A 15875-nucleotide genomic window follows, 5' to 3' on the forward strand; every position below is an offset into this window, starting at 1 on the left:
ATGCGAGACACCATAAATGCCCAAGAGAACTCCATATACGATTTACAAGAAGGAACGTCCGGGATATTATTTATAGAATGTCCAGAGATGGAACAATCACATACAAAGGTAAAGAAATCTTGATTCTCAAACAGATACTGAGAAGAGTAAGAGAACAAAGGCGAGATTACAAGTTCTTAGCAGCTCACTTAAACCAGAAAAGAATTGCATTTAAATGGCTAATCCCAGAAGGGATGTTAGTGTCTTGGAAAGAAAGGAAAATTAAAATAGATTCCATGGAGAAGGCCCAGGAATTCTTTGAGCGGCTGGTGGGTCCGGAAGACCAGAGTAGTAAGGAGGAACTGGAAACAAACTCCCAGGAAGATCACGGTTGTTATAAAAATAAAGAGGGAACTGTAGGAAATCAAGGAAATACTCATTTATATCAGGAGACAGAAGAAACTACACACCTTCAGACACAAGGAGAGACCGGAGTCGTTACAAGACAAAGAGCAAAACAGAATTAATTAAATGGAAGAAGAAAAAAACTACTATCAATTAATATAAACGGTTTAAATTCAACAATAAAAAGGAAAAGGATATTAGCTAAACTAATCAAACAAAATGCCGATATAATATGCCTGCAAGAAACTCATATAAAGAAAACGGATAAAAAACACTTAGAATGTCCGAAATTAGGGAAGCTGTTTACCACACCAGCAGACATGGGAAAAAAGAAAGGGATTGCTGTATATGTTAAAGAGGATTTGAAAGCAGAGTTAATATGGTCAGATTCTGAGGGAAGAACTCTGGTTTTGCAGATCTGGATCAATGCCATCCCAATTCTTTTAGTGGTAATTTACACCCCGAATGGAGATCAAAATGAGTTTTTTAAGCATCTTTATGGAAAAATGGTAGGACTGGAAAAAAGAAATATTTGTATCATAGGAGATTTCAATTCTATTGCTGATTATCAAAAAGACCATAGTAATGGGGGGAAGAATAAAGTGGGGGAAAGAGAGCTTCCCAAGATTTGTAGGGAAATGATGAAGGAGTTAAATTTGACTGATATATGGAGAAGATTACATCCTGAGAAAAAACAATTCACATTCTACTCAAATCCCCATCAAATATGGACATGAATTGACATGGCATGGATGAATGGGGAAATAGCAAATGAGATAAAAGAGATTGAAATTTTACCTAATGAATGGGCAGATCATAATCCAATTCAGATAATATGGAAGGGTAGGGCAAAACCAAAGAAAAGATGGACGTTAAATACTCAATTAATAAGAGAAAAAGATTATACCAACAAACTCAAGGAGGGATTAAATTATTTCTTAAAGGAAAATGATAATGGAGTAACCACGAAACAAAACATTTGGGATACAATGAAGGCAGTAATAAGAGGTATAACAATCTCTTATAATGTGAAGAGGAATAAGGAAAAATATGCCAAGCAAAATAAATTACAACAAAAAATTAAGGAACTAGAAACTCAATTACAGAGTACCCCAAAGGATTCAAAATTGCAAAATCAGATAATGATAGTTAAACATAAATTGAATTTAACTGAACAAGAGAAAATGATTATAAATTTGAATCTGACTAGACAAACTTATTTTGAGCATGCTAATAAGCCAGGAAGATGGCTATCTTATAAACTAAAAAAAAGGAAATAAAAGAGATTGATATATCAGCTAATAGATGGTAAGGGGGATATACAGCAGGAGACAGAACAGAAAAAAGAAATTGCTCATAAGTATTTTGAAGATTTATATAAAAAGGAAGAGGTTAATGAGGATAGAATAACAAACTATTTAGATGAAGTAAAGGATAAAGCAATTGGGGAAGAAATGGTAGAACTATTAAACAAAGACATTACTTGGTTGGAACTGAAATCAGCAATAGAGAACCAGAAAAACAACAAAACCCAGATGGGATTCCAGGGGAGTTGTACAAGGCAATTGCAGAACAAATTGGACCTCTTATGGTAGAAGTTTTTAATGATGTTTTATTGGCAGCCAGGATGCCGGACTCATGGAGGGGGGCATTGATTTCGCTGATCCCGAAGGAGGATTCGGATCCCCGATATATAACAATTATAGGCCGATTTCACTGTTAAACACTGACTACAAAATATTTACTTCTATTATAGCAAGCAGATTAAAAAGAATGCTAAACGTGCATATACATGAAGACCAAAATGGATTTCTCCTGACTAGACAAATCAGGAACAATTTAAGAACAGTACTAGATGTCTTAGAATTTTATGAAGCTCACCCCGAAAAACAAATTGCACTTAAGTTTTTAGATGCAGAGAAGGCCTTCGACAATTTAAATTGGCAATTTTTAATCCAAAAAATTTATAATATGAATTTAGGCACCAAATTTGAAAATATTATAACAACTATTTATGATACACAACAAGCTAATATTTTAATGAACGGGGAATATACCCACCCAATAAAAATAGAAAAAGGAGTCAGACAAGGCTGCGAACCGGTAGAATCCCACCCCTGGATAAAACATGATGTAACTGGAAACTGTATTTGTTTGTATGTATGAAGAGAGTATATACATAAATAAATATAAACATTTTCAATTACATTTTGTTTTATCTTGTTATCATCTTGCTTCTGGTCTATTGGAATCTAACTTCAATATTTCAAATCAAACCTTAGCATGGCTACAGCAGGTATAAGGCTGTTTACAAGTAAGAATAGCATTAAACTTTTATAGCACTATACATCCTACCATTTCTTATGAATTTATTAGATGTCACCCAACTATGCTGCTTTAGCATTTAAACTAAATGCTAATTATTTTTTTTGCTGGTTTTCTTATTTTGCTATGCTATGTTGATTCTTTTTCAGTAAACTGATATTTTACCTCTGCCTCTCTATTGGAATGATTGTTATGTTATATGTATGATACTGGCCTACAACTGAAATATTAAAGAGTTTTAATATTTTCTTTGTTTAAAGAAACATCCATATGTACATTTTGAATGTGTGGAATTTTTCTCTCTTCTCTGTCCTTTTCTCTCTTGTCCCTCTCTGGCTGTCCCTGTTTTTCAGGTTCATTCTTTTCTGAGAAGTGTCAGATTCAACAACAGTGTTGGTGAGAAGATCATCTTTGATAAAAATGGAGAATTCATTGGTAGATATGATATCATCAACTGGATTTCATTCCCAAACCAATCCTTTGTTAGGATCAAAGTTGGGGTGATAGATCCCACAGCTCCAGAAGACACATTCTTCAATATTTCTGTAGATTCCATCACATGGCCAATAGGCTTTAATCAGGTAAGCTGTCTGAATGTAGACTGGTCTGCCTTAATTTATGTAGGACAAAAATATCTTTATTGATGAAAGTCTCAGAGCATCTCCTCTAAACCAGCAAATACCAATGTTCTAGGGAAGGAAAATGTTATCTGTAAAAAGGATTACTTTTCTAATAGTTGGCATAAAACAGCATGTCAAACTAAGGCCTACAGGTCAGACCCAGCCCATGGGGTGCTTAGATCTGGCCCACAGAGCCACCCTGGAAACAGTGAAAGAGCATCCTGTGGCAAATACAGAGCTCATGGAAGCCGTTCCTATTTTTGCTGGCAGAGTGCTGCAGGAGGTAGTCCCAGCATAAAACAGAGTTTGGGGAGACCATCCAGGACACCACAGGGCTGAAACATGGGTGACATTGATCTGGCCATGACCACCCTGGCCCCACCCACCTGGGCAAGCCCTCTACCTGCCTCCTGATGCCGCCCTCATTGAGAGTGAGTTTGACATCCCTGGCATAGAATATTATATTCATTACCTTGATCCTTTGTTAACAATGCAGGGTTTGGAAGTAAGAGCTACTGTACAATCCAGTGTACTAAATTTCATCAGTCTGATGACTTCAAAATTAAGAAATTGAGAAATACATCTTTGACCAGAAAAAAAAATCTTTGGAAACTGGGGCTGATGGATATAGAAAATCATTGATACCAATAACTGTAGATATTGAATGAATTATTATTTCAGACAAATTAGATCTCACAATTATGTAATCACATTACTTCTCGTTATCAATCCATTTTTTATGCAGCTGATTTCACAGTAACAATATCTCTCCAGGCAATTTCTTTTTCTTCTGCATCTTAAAATATTCTTCTTCATTCACTGATAGGCATTGCCTTTATCTCTGTGTAATGATCCTTGTGAGACAGGATACAGCAAGGAAAAGTTAGAAGGGGAATCATTTTGCTGCTATGCTTGCCGTCCATGTCCAGATGGGAAAATATCAGAACAGAAAGGTAGGAAATTTCCAAATACAGTATAATGGGATTAAGCCAGGAGAATACAACACTGTCTCTAAACCACTGTATCAATTCCAATCAATGTGTTCTTTTTCAGATATGGATGAGTGCTGTCCATGTCCAGAAGATCAGCGTCCAAACCCTGACAAAAATATGTGCATTCCAAAGTGGATCACTTTTCTGTCCTATGAAGAACCCCTGGGGATCAGTCTGATCATTCTTTCCTTTGATCTTTTCTTTGATGACAACTTTGGTCATCACAATCTTCATGAAACACAAAGACACTCCCATTGTCAACGCCAACAACTGGAATCTCACCTACAGTCTCCTAGTTTCCCTCCTCCTCTCTTTCCTTTGTGTCTTCCTATTTCTCAGGAGACCCAATACAATTGTGTGTCTCCTTCGACAGCCAGCTTTTGGACTCATCTTTTCAGTGGTGGTTTCTTGTGTCTTGGCCAAAACGTTTGTTGTGGTTCTAGCTTTCATGGCCAACAAACCTGGTTCCAGATTGAGGAAATGGGTAGGGGGAAGAATGGTCAGTTTTATTTGTCTAGCCTGCTCCCTTGTCCAAATGTGTATTTGTGCTGTGTGGCTGATAATGTCCCCACCATACCCAGATTTTGATGCACACTCAATACATGAAGAACTCATCCTGGAGTGCAATGAAATCTCGGTCATGTTCAACTGTGTTTTGGGCTTTATGGGTTTTCTTGCTCTGGTTAGCTTTTCTGCTGCTTTTCTAGCTAGGAAGTTACCTGACAGTTTCAAATTCATCACCTTCAGCATGTTGGCCTTCTGCAGTGTTTGGCTGTGCTTTATCCCGACCTATCTAAGCACAAGGGGGAAATATATGTTGGCTGTGGAGATCTTTTCCATGATCTCCTCCAGTGCTGGCTTATTGATGTGTATCTTTCTTCCCAAGTGTTTTATCATTGTGATGAGACTCGAAGTGAATGATAAGCATCAGCTCATGAAGAGAAAGTTTTAACAAATCTTTCCATTTGCCTGATATCCTTTATACCAGTATGTTGATGTTGGCACATTTAAACCAGAGAACAATGTGCAGTAAGATTGGTGCTCTATATTTCTCTATCTCTGAAATTTAAGATAGAGCAGAACTCTATTAGGGCTCATGAATTTGTTTCTGAAACAAGCAAACACTGGCAGTTTTCTAGTGTACATCTAGAAAATCTACCCCAGATCATCCAAGGCTCAACTCAGCATAATGATCATACTCCAGATATGATTTTGTTTTCAGAGTAATAGTAACATGAATTGCTGGGGGATCTGTCATTATCCCTTGTCATGGCCAGATTATGCCCTGGTGGCTGTGAGAGTTTCCAATGCTCACCTATTTCAATAAGTCATCCTTGATAACTAATAGACCCACTTGGGTTTCAGAAGGAGCTGGGAGATATCCTGGAGGTTCTGCTGCATGCTCTGTGGAGGCTTTTGTCCCAAATGGAATCAGAAAGCAGGAAGGCCCTGGGAAAACTTCCGGTTTGTCAGCTTCGCAAGCGGCAGGGATTCGCGATACCGCGCGATCCTGCTGCGCTTAGCCGCTTTTGGTGCTCCGATCTGGACGGGTTTGGAGCTAAGGCTGCCCTGCAGGGGTGGCTGAAGATAGGGGGATCCGGGAGGGGTTTGGGGTGTTGCAGACCCTCCCCGGCCGGCAGAACCCCTTTCCCAAGACAGTGCAGCGGCGGTCCGCAATGGCCGCCACAAAGAAGCCGGCAGCTGGGTAAGAATGCACAGGAGGAAGAGGAGAAAGCCTTTGAAAAGTGAAAGTTTTTCTTGGTTCCCAGGACTCTAAGACATATTTAACATAATTCCTGGAAATTATGGCTTTTTGAATGATACCTTCCAGAAGAGAAAATAAGCGGCAATTTTGAGGTGCTGAAAGGAAAGTTTACTCTCCTTCCCTATGGAATCAACAAGTGGATACTGAGAAACCTGTCTTTTTCAGGTAAAAACTGGCTTTATGTGATAAGTGGGAAGGGAGAGGACAAAAATATATTTATATGTTAAGATTTTGTTGGAGGAGATGCCTTAAGGATTTGAAGACTGAAATATATTGCAATAAGGCTTTAAGATACAGATTTGGACTTGCTTTTTTTGATTGATACTACCCCAGGAAGAGAAAGTGAGAACTTTGTCTTGGCTTGGATTGATTGATGACTTTGGGATTGTTCTATTTTTTGAAATATCTTGGTTGTTGCAAGAAGAAAGAGGGGGAAAAAAAAGAAAAGAAAAGATTTATAATGGCTTTTTCTGCTGAGGAACTGAGAAAAGAATATGAGCAAACAAACAAAAATGGCAAAGATGGTGTGAAAGAAGCCTTCCTTTTTTAGAAATGGCGCTTGCTAACTATCAACAAACATTACAACAGATGGAGGCAGCAGAAGAAGAAGAAGGAGAAGAAGAAGCCATCTTTAATGAATTTCAAAATTTAACTAAGAAAGAAGGAAGAAAGAAAGGAAGGAAAATGAAGGACTTAAGATTCAAAAAACACTTAAGAAAGGGAAAAATAAGATGCAAAATCAATATAATGATAGTAAACAAAAGAAAAAGGAACACAACAGAGAAGGGAAGCCAGTAAGGCAGAGGCTAGGAGAAGGGGGTAGAAAGGTCTGGGGGGAAGAAAGGAAGGGAAAAGGTGGAGAAAAGCCACAAAGTTTTGAAATCAGATGGGAAAAGAGGAATCTTTTTAGGGACAAAGGGTAAAGTATAATTTCTTTAAAAAAGATTTTGCAAGGTACATAAGATTGTATTGTAGCATTTGTATTAGAAATAGAAAATTAGAATGGTTTAAGAGTTAATAAGAGATTAAAATGTTGAAATGTTTAGTAATGATTGATTTTAAAATTTAATAAAATATTAAAGGGAATGTTTAGAATATTGAGTTTTAATTAAAGAGTTTAATAAGACTATGGTATTGATGTTATTATAAAATTATTATTGTAGCATTTGTCTTTGGAAAAGGCAATGGGAATGTTATAAGATTCAATATTTAGATCTATTATTTAACTATGTATTTAATCATTTTGGATTTATTATTTTTCTTTTAAAAAAATATATTAGTAGATAGAATGTACCAAGCAGAATCAGATTGGATATTAGGTGTTATTTTAAATGTTAATCTAATTAATATAGGGGGAAGATAGAAAGGCATCATACTCTGATTAGTGATTTCAGGAGAAATTCTTTTTTTATTATTATTATAAGGAATGAGACAAAGGGATAATAAAGAATGGACAAAAGATACAAATATAATGACTCAAATTAAGATGGATTAATTAAGATAGAATTAAGAAGAGTGAAATGTTTGGAGAAGCTAATATAGAAGACATAGAATGGTAAATAAAATAGGTAATGACATGTAAGATGAGCATGAATATAATTGAAGTCCATGTAGAGAGAGATACCTGGGGCCAAGTTACTTTCCTAAAAGATTTTTTATATGTTTGTGTGTTGTGTGTTTATGTTTCTGGGAGAATTAATAAAACCTTGCAGAAATATAGAATGAGAATAATGGTAACCAAGTCAGAAAGAAATAGATGAAATAATAATAGTGAAATTGAATAAGAGTAAAGAGAAGTAAAGAGAAACTGGATAAGAGGTATTTGTATGCTCATATGGAAATGGTTTTAAAATAGAATTATATTGTATAAAATAAGGTTTTATTTGACTTGTAAAATTTATAATGGAAAAAGGTTTAAGTATGTAATGGTTAATGATGATTTGTTTGTCTTTAAAATTAATAAAATTTGTTTAAAAAAAAAGAAAGAAAGCAGGAAGGCCCTGGACAACTGGCTCACCTTATTACAGCTTCTAAGAGAATAAAATAAAACTGTATTCTGACTCACATTTATTTAATGCTTAAATTAATAATATGATTTGGGACCTTACCAAAGCTGAGTTTTTCCTCTTTGCTGTGGTTAGTAAACGAATCCCAGTTCTGCTATATGCTTGTCATGCTGTCATTTGTCTATTTCCCGATAAAACTTTGGAAAGCATCATCCTATGGCATCATATACCAATCCGCAAAAGTAGAATTCAACCACATGAAAACCTAGTAGTGCAATAAGCAGCCACATTTCTGGAAGAATTGAAAGAAAAACACAATGCAATGGAATGCAAAACAATGGACAGTATGGAATACTGTAGCATAGTGTAGTAGAAGGTAAGATTAAATTAGACTAGATAAAACACTCCAGGAGGGAAGATTAAATTATACTAGACAAGACATTCAACAGTAGAGAATTATAGAGGAAGGGAGAGGAGAGGGGAGGGGAAGGGAGGGGAATGGCATGGCATGGCATGGCATAGCATAGCAAAGCATAGCATAGCATAGCATAGTGTAGAATAGAACTATATTTACATTTGTATGTATCTTCATTTATGGATGTCATGGATTTATTTTATCTCGTGACTCCTGCCTTGCTGCCTCAGGAGGGCCTTACATATTTTGAAGATGTTTACATATGTGACTGTGCCACTATCATTATCAAATTAGCCAGTTTCTCTCCTCCTGATCCTATGGGATCCAATGGAAAAAGGAGGAACTGACTCTGAATGATGCTATTAATTGTCCCCATAATATTCCATCCCATAGCTCAGAGCCCCAGAGCTCTGTGAATTGATTTGATAGTATGTTGCATTTGCTATCTGTGTCTGAAAAACATTTCAAGAAGACACTTCAGTCTAATCTACATCAAAGATTTTCTTGCAGACAGAAGCATTTGTACCAAACAGAAGACACTCATGGAAGATTTTAGTTTTTCTAGGTTGCTGTTAATAGTAATGCCTCTGATAGTGTGCCAGGATCCTAACCTTCCATGTGACCTTTATGAGCCTGTTCCTATATATTACACGTATCATCAGATTGGCGACATCAACCTTGCTGGGATTATTTCTGCCTTCTTTACATTTTCTGCTCCCATTGATTTCAGTCAACATCCTTCTCTGGCACTTCAGGAGGGATCTGTGTAAGTACATCATCCATTTATTGTAAAACTCTGGACCATGTTACTCAATCACATGATGCTTGAAATGTTTTCCTCCCATGACAAAGGCTCCGCAAAGAAGAATCTTCAATGAGACACCTAGGTTTATTTTATATGAAGTGAAATTTCAGCACCCAAGTAAATTTGAGAGAGATGATAACAAGCCATGTCTAAATATCTGTAACTACATCTGTCTAATATTTTAACTACAATTTGGGGGAAGGGCATATTTCTCTTGATCAAATTTCATTTGATATTTCTGATACCAAAATTCAGCAATTTCCTTCTGGATATAAGCCATTCTTAAAAGCTGTGGTTTGACTCTGGACCATTTATTAAGAAATAGCACTTCCAATTTGAAGCAAGTGTTTGTTTTCTACTATAAATGAAGTGGAGCTCTCACCTCACAATCAGGAGGCTGTGAGTTCTATCCTAGATAGAGGCAAATATTTCTGTCTGGGCACACTGAGAACATGTCTGCTGAACAAAATTCTGCATTGGAGTCAGGAAAGGCATCCAGCCATTCAAACATTATGCTGGCTTGATTGAGTTACCAAGACGCCACCCCACAAGGGATTATGGGGTTGTTAAATGAAGAAGATGATGATGATGATGGGTGTGTGTAGGTGTGTGTGCGCACATGTTTGTGTGCATGTGTGCATGTGCTAATTTTTTTCCTTGCATTTTCCAGGATCTGGGCTGAGTAGTAAAGATGGATGCATTACTAGAGGGAACAAGAGCAGGACAAAGTAGGTCCTAATCCTGCTATATATGGCTTTAGTGAGATCCCATTTGGAATGCTATATCCAGTTCTGGGACCTCACTTAAAACAAAGATATTGATGAGATTGATTGAGTCCAGAGATGAGCAACAAAAATGATGCATTGTCTGAGGGACATAACATACCAGGGGAGTTTGGAGGAATGGAATAAGTACATACTGAAGGACAGAAGGAAAAGGGGAAAATGATTGAACCCTTTAAATAGATTAAGGGTGTGAATAAGGTATAGAGGGCAGTATTTTCAATATTAAGCAAAAATGAAAAACATAGGGACATAAATTCAAATTGACTGGAGGGAGGTTCAAAAGTCGTGTTAGAAAGTATTACTTCACAGAAAGTGTCCTGGAAGCTTGCAACCAACTTCCAAGCAAAGGTAATGGGTCAATCATCAGTAACAGATTGAACATGCTTTGGCTAAACACATGTCCATCATCTGACAAAAATTGAAACAATATAAAAATAACAAATAAATTAAGAAGAAATTGAATAAGTCAAAATACCACTAACTCTTTTTCTGCCATCAGATTTCAATGTTTCTAGATGTTGCACTGACACCTTCCATGAAATGTCTAGTACTGAAGGAATGCAGGTACCATGCTATGAATGAGACATTTATCTCTTTTTTTAATTCTTTACACAGTATATTTTCAGAATTACCAGCATGTCCTGGCCTTAGCATTTGCTATAAAAGAGATCAATGAAAATGGCCAAATCCTTCCCAATATCATGCTGGGATTCCATATTTTTAACAGCCATTTCAGTCCAAGCTGGACTTACTTCGCTTCAATGCTGCTGCCTTTCACTCATGGAAAATTCATCCCTAACTTCAAGTGTGGGATCCCAAAACCTTTGGCTGCAGTGATTGGGGGACCTGATATTTCTCTTCACATGGCAGCTGTATTGTCCATCTACAAAGTTCCTCAGGTAAGAGGTGCAGAAGATATTCTTTATTATATTGCCATACTTCCCCAGAAGACTGTGTGCCTCGTTAGGGGTAGTAGTTGGAGGGATGATTTTGTTCTATTGTACTTTATTAATTTATTTGATTCTTTTTGATAATTTTTTATTGTTTTAAATGTGGTTTTACATTCTGTAAGCTGCCTCGAGTTGCTATGGGCAAACAGGCGGCAATATAAATTCCATAAATAAATAATATTTCCATACTTGCCCAGAACTCTGTGTGCTTCTTTCTCTAAATCAAAAAAGTGACAACTTTCAGATCCTATTTTTTGCTTGATAGGATTACCATAGCAGCATGAATACCCATAACTCTGAACAGATGGTGGGAATACTGGCCGTAGAAAAACATTCCCCAATGTGGACACAGAATTAATATCTGGGAGGCACCTTCGAAGTCTTCTAGTCTAACCTCTGCTCAAGCAGATAACCCTATTACCATTTCATATCAATGGTTTTCCAGTCTCTTCTTATATATCTCCAATGATAGAGAAGTCACAATGACTGAAGCCAAGCTGTTATATTGATTTGTTTTCCTAACCTGGTTCTCACCTAGATTAGCTTTCACTATCAGCTGCTTTGGAGAATTGGTGGTTGACCCCTGGTTTGACCAACCTCATGATGTAGAGGAACATCTTGGTTGATATTTTTACATAAAGACAACTAGTTTCATAATGCTTCAGTATATAAGTTCAAGGCCATCAAGAGACTCAAATGAATATACACATTTTCAGAGGTTCACTTAGACTTAGAATAACTTTATTGTCATTTTAAATGTACACTAATTGGCATACATTAGAATAGAATAAAGAGAAGAGAAGAATAACAAAGTTGGAAGGGACCTTGGAGGTCTTCTAGTCCAACCCCATGCTCAGGCAAGAAGCCCTACATCCCTTCAGACAAATAATTGTCCAATCTCTTCTTAAAATCTTCCAGTGTTGGAGCATTTACAACCTCTGGAGGCAAGTTGTTTCACTGATTAATTGTTCTAACTATCAGGAAATTCCTGACGTGTGTGTGTGTGTGTGTGTGTGTGTGTGTGTGTGTGTGTGTACATGTGCATGTATATGCACCAATATCCACATACCATGTATATTATATGACACAGAGGAACAACACAGTCTAGCTTGGAGGTGTAAATGTACATGGCAAGAAAAACATGGACCTTTCCATCTGCATATGTCTTCCTGTAGTTGACCTATGGCTCTGCTCCAGCCATGGATAAAGAGACTCAAGAGGTTTTTTTCCAGAAAATGTTTCCAGATGAATCCTATGAACATAAGGGCCTCATGCTGCTATTGAAGTATTTAAGATGGATCTGGGTTGGGATTCTTGTAGTAAAGGATGAGAAAGCAGAGAAATTTGTCCAGGAGGTAGTCCCTACCTTTTCTGAAAATGGCATCTGCACTGAGTTCATAGCAGAGTTACCAAACGCAGATTTCTATAGTGACTTTATTGATGTTATGGATGAAGGAAAACATATATACCATGTTCTCATGAAGAGCAGCGCCAATGTGATAATCATATATGGTAAAACTCGGACCATAACATTTCTGAGAATGTTCCTCCAGTTTTCAGAAGTGGAGGACATACCAAAGAAGACAAAGATCTGGCTTATAAACGCTCAGACAGATTATGATTCGATCTCCTTTCATAAATCATGGGATGTCCATTTCCTACATGGGGCTTTATCTTTTGCAGTTCACATAAAAGAGATTCAAGACTTCCGGGAATTTCTTCACAATCTAAGTCCAAACAATGACCATCATGATCATTTTAGAAAAGATTTCTGGGAACAGGCATTTGGTTGTTTCTTCTCAAACTCAAGAACAGAGACACCTGAGACAACTTGTACCGGACAGGAGAAGCTTGGCACTCTTCCTACATCTGTGTTTGAAACACACATCAGTGGACAGAGTTACAACATTTACAACGCAGTCTATGCTGTGGCACACGCTTGGCAATCTCTTTATTTATCCAAATCCAGGGTAACACCAGTAGAGAAAGAGGGGAGGAAACAGTTTCACAATCAAGTGTGGTGGAAGGTAAGCCTTTAAGCAGATTAGTGCAGAGACAACCATATCTGAATGTCTGTGGGGAATATCAGTTGTCCAGGTCACAGTTGTCCCAAAAGTGCTGTTTCAAGAGGCAACTGGACTTTTTTTGCTTTTCTTTGAAGACCTCCAAGTGTCCTCAATAACTCTCAGAAAAAATGTGAATGACCAGATGACTGTCAGGAATATAAATCTTTTCATTCCCCAACATTCACTTAGAACTGAAGAAGCTCTTGGATGAGAAGAGAACCCTCTTCAAGGAAATCAAGAAAGTCCAGTTGTTTCTTCTAAAAGCACCATTGGAACAACCATATCTGTAGTTGCAAGGTCTGTCCATAAACTGAAACAAACCATATGCTATAGTGGGATTTAGATAAAAAAATGAGATGTAGTAATGTGTTAAACAACTGTAATATTGAGCTTATATTAAAATTGTAAATTGAATTCTATAAAATTACAACCACATTTCTTAGAATATTATTCTATCCCTGAAATTGACAGAATTGCCCAAAACTTTCTTGTTGACACACAGTGATTCTTCCAAGCTGCTTTCTTTATTATTATTCATCTATAGGCAAAATCTTATAGGACTGCCCACTCTACTATCAGTATTAGCATTATACTCTGTTAACCATAGGGAAGGGGCTCCATTCCATTATAGATAATATATTCAAATGTATAAGACAATAATAGGATAAAATATGACATAATTGGAAAATGTATTTGCTTGTGTGTATGAAGAGAATATATACATAGATAAACATAAAGCTTTTCAATTACATTTATCTTGTTATCATCTGGTTTCTAGTCTGTTGGGATGTAACTGCAATATTTCAAATCAAACCTTAGCATGGCTACAGCAAGTATAAGGCTGTTTACAAGTAAGAATAGCATTAAACTTTTATAGCACTATACATCCTACCATTTCTTATGCATTTATTAGATGTCACCCAACTATGTTGCTTTAGCATTTAAACTAAATGCTAATTATTTTTTTTGCTGGTTTTCTTATTTTGCTATGCTATGTTGATTCTTTTTCAGTAAACTGATATTTTACCTCTGCCTCTCTATAGGAATGATTGTTATGTTACTTGTATAATACTGATCTACAACTAAAATATTAAAAAGTTTTAATATTTTCTTTGTTTAAAGAAACATCCATATGTACATTTTGAATGTATGGAATTTTTCTCTCTTCTCTGTCCTTTTCTCTCTTTGTCCTTCTCTGGCTGTCCCTGTTTTTCAGGTTCATTCTTTTCTGAGAAGTGTCAGATTCAACAACACTGTTGGTGAGAAGGTCTCCTTTGATAAAAATGGAGAATTCATTGGTGGATATGATATCATCAACTGGATCTCATTCCCAAACCAATCCTTTGTTAGGATCAAAGTTGGGATGATAGATCCCACAGCTCCAGAAGACACGTTCTTCAATATTTCTGTAGATTCCATCACATGGCCAGTAGGCTTTAATCAGGTAAGCTGCCTGAATGTAGACTGGTCTGCCTTAATTTATGTAGGACAAAAATATCTTTATTGATGAAAGTCTCAAAGCATCTCCTCTAAACCTGCAAATAACAATGTTCTAGGGAAGGAAAAAATTGTCTGTAAGAAGGATTACTTTTCTAATAGTTGGCATAGAACAGGGGTGTCAAACTCAAGGCCCACAGGCCAGATCCAGCCCATGGGGTACTTAGATCTGGCCAGGGGTGGGATTCTACCAGTTGGCACCTATTCTCTAGAACCGGTTGTTAACATTCTAAGCAGTTTGGAGAACCGGTTGTTAGAATAAATTACTGGCCTAATTCTGTAAGGAAGGCAGAAAGGAAACATTCTGGTGTTGCTTACAGAAACTGCCTCTCAGTTAAACCTTATTACATTCTTGGCAGGACTAGACTTCCTGTCTTAGGAACTTCTCTGGAGGTTTTTTCCCCCTCCTTTGCTGGTACTTTGCTTGTGTGGAGTGACCATTCAAAGTTACAATGGCACTGAAAAAAGTGACTTATGACCATTTTTCACACTTATGACTATTGCAGCATCCCCACAGTCATGAGAGGCCAGGCAAGGAGACACCTGCCTCAATGTGAATGATATTGAGTTGGACACGCCCAACCAATAACATGACCATCAAACCATGCCCACAGAAGTGGTTGTTAAAAAATTTGAATCCCACCCCTGGATCTCGCCCACATAGCCACTTTGGAAACAGTGAAGGACCATCCTATGGTGCCTCTGCCAGTGAATACCAAGCCCATTTTTGCTGGCAGAGTGCTCGCTCTCATTGAGGGCCACATCAGGAGGCAATCAGGGAGGTTTTCCCAGCTGAAAACTGAGTTTGGGGAGACCATCTGGGACATCACAGGTTTCCTAGAGATGAGTGACCTTGATCGGGCCATGCCCACCCTGGCCATGCTCAGCTGGACAGGCCCACTGCCTGCCTCCTGATGTAGCACTCAATGAGAGTGAGTTTGACACCCCTGGCACAGAGCATTGTACTCATTACTTTGGCCCTCTGTTAACAATGCATGGTTTGAAGTAAGAGCTACTGCACAATCCAGTGTACTAAATTTCATCAGTCTGATGACTTCAAAATTAAAAAATTGAGAAAAACATCTGTGACCAGCAAAAAAATTCTTTGCAAACTTGGGTTGATGGATATAGAAAGCCATTGATACCAATAATTGTAGATATTGAATTAATTATTATTTCAGACCAATGATGTCTCAAAATGATGTAATCAGAGGAAGTTCCGGTTTGAGCTTCTTCGGCAACAGACCAAAATCTATGATCGTGTG

General features: G+C 37.2%; 1 pseudogene; it reads left to right on the plus strand.

Annotated features, from left to right (window-relative positions):
• Window positions 1-15875, plus strand: part of LOC113427830 (vomeronasal type-2 receptor 26-like) — a 49078-nt pseudogene continuing 33203 nt past the window's right edge.

The sequence above is a fragment of the Notechis scutatus genome, chromosome Z, assembly GCF_049901735.1.
Source record: "Notechis scutatus isolate UNSWTSFEM ecotype Mainland chromosome Z, rNotScu1.2, whole genome shotgun sequence".
Classification (NCBI taxonomy): Eukaryota; Metazoa; Chordata; class Lepidosauria; order Squamata; family Elapidae; genus Notechis; species Notechis scutatus.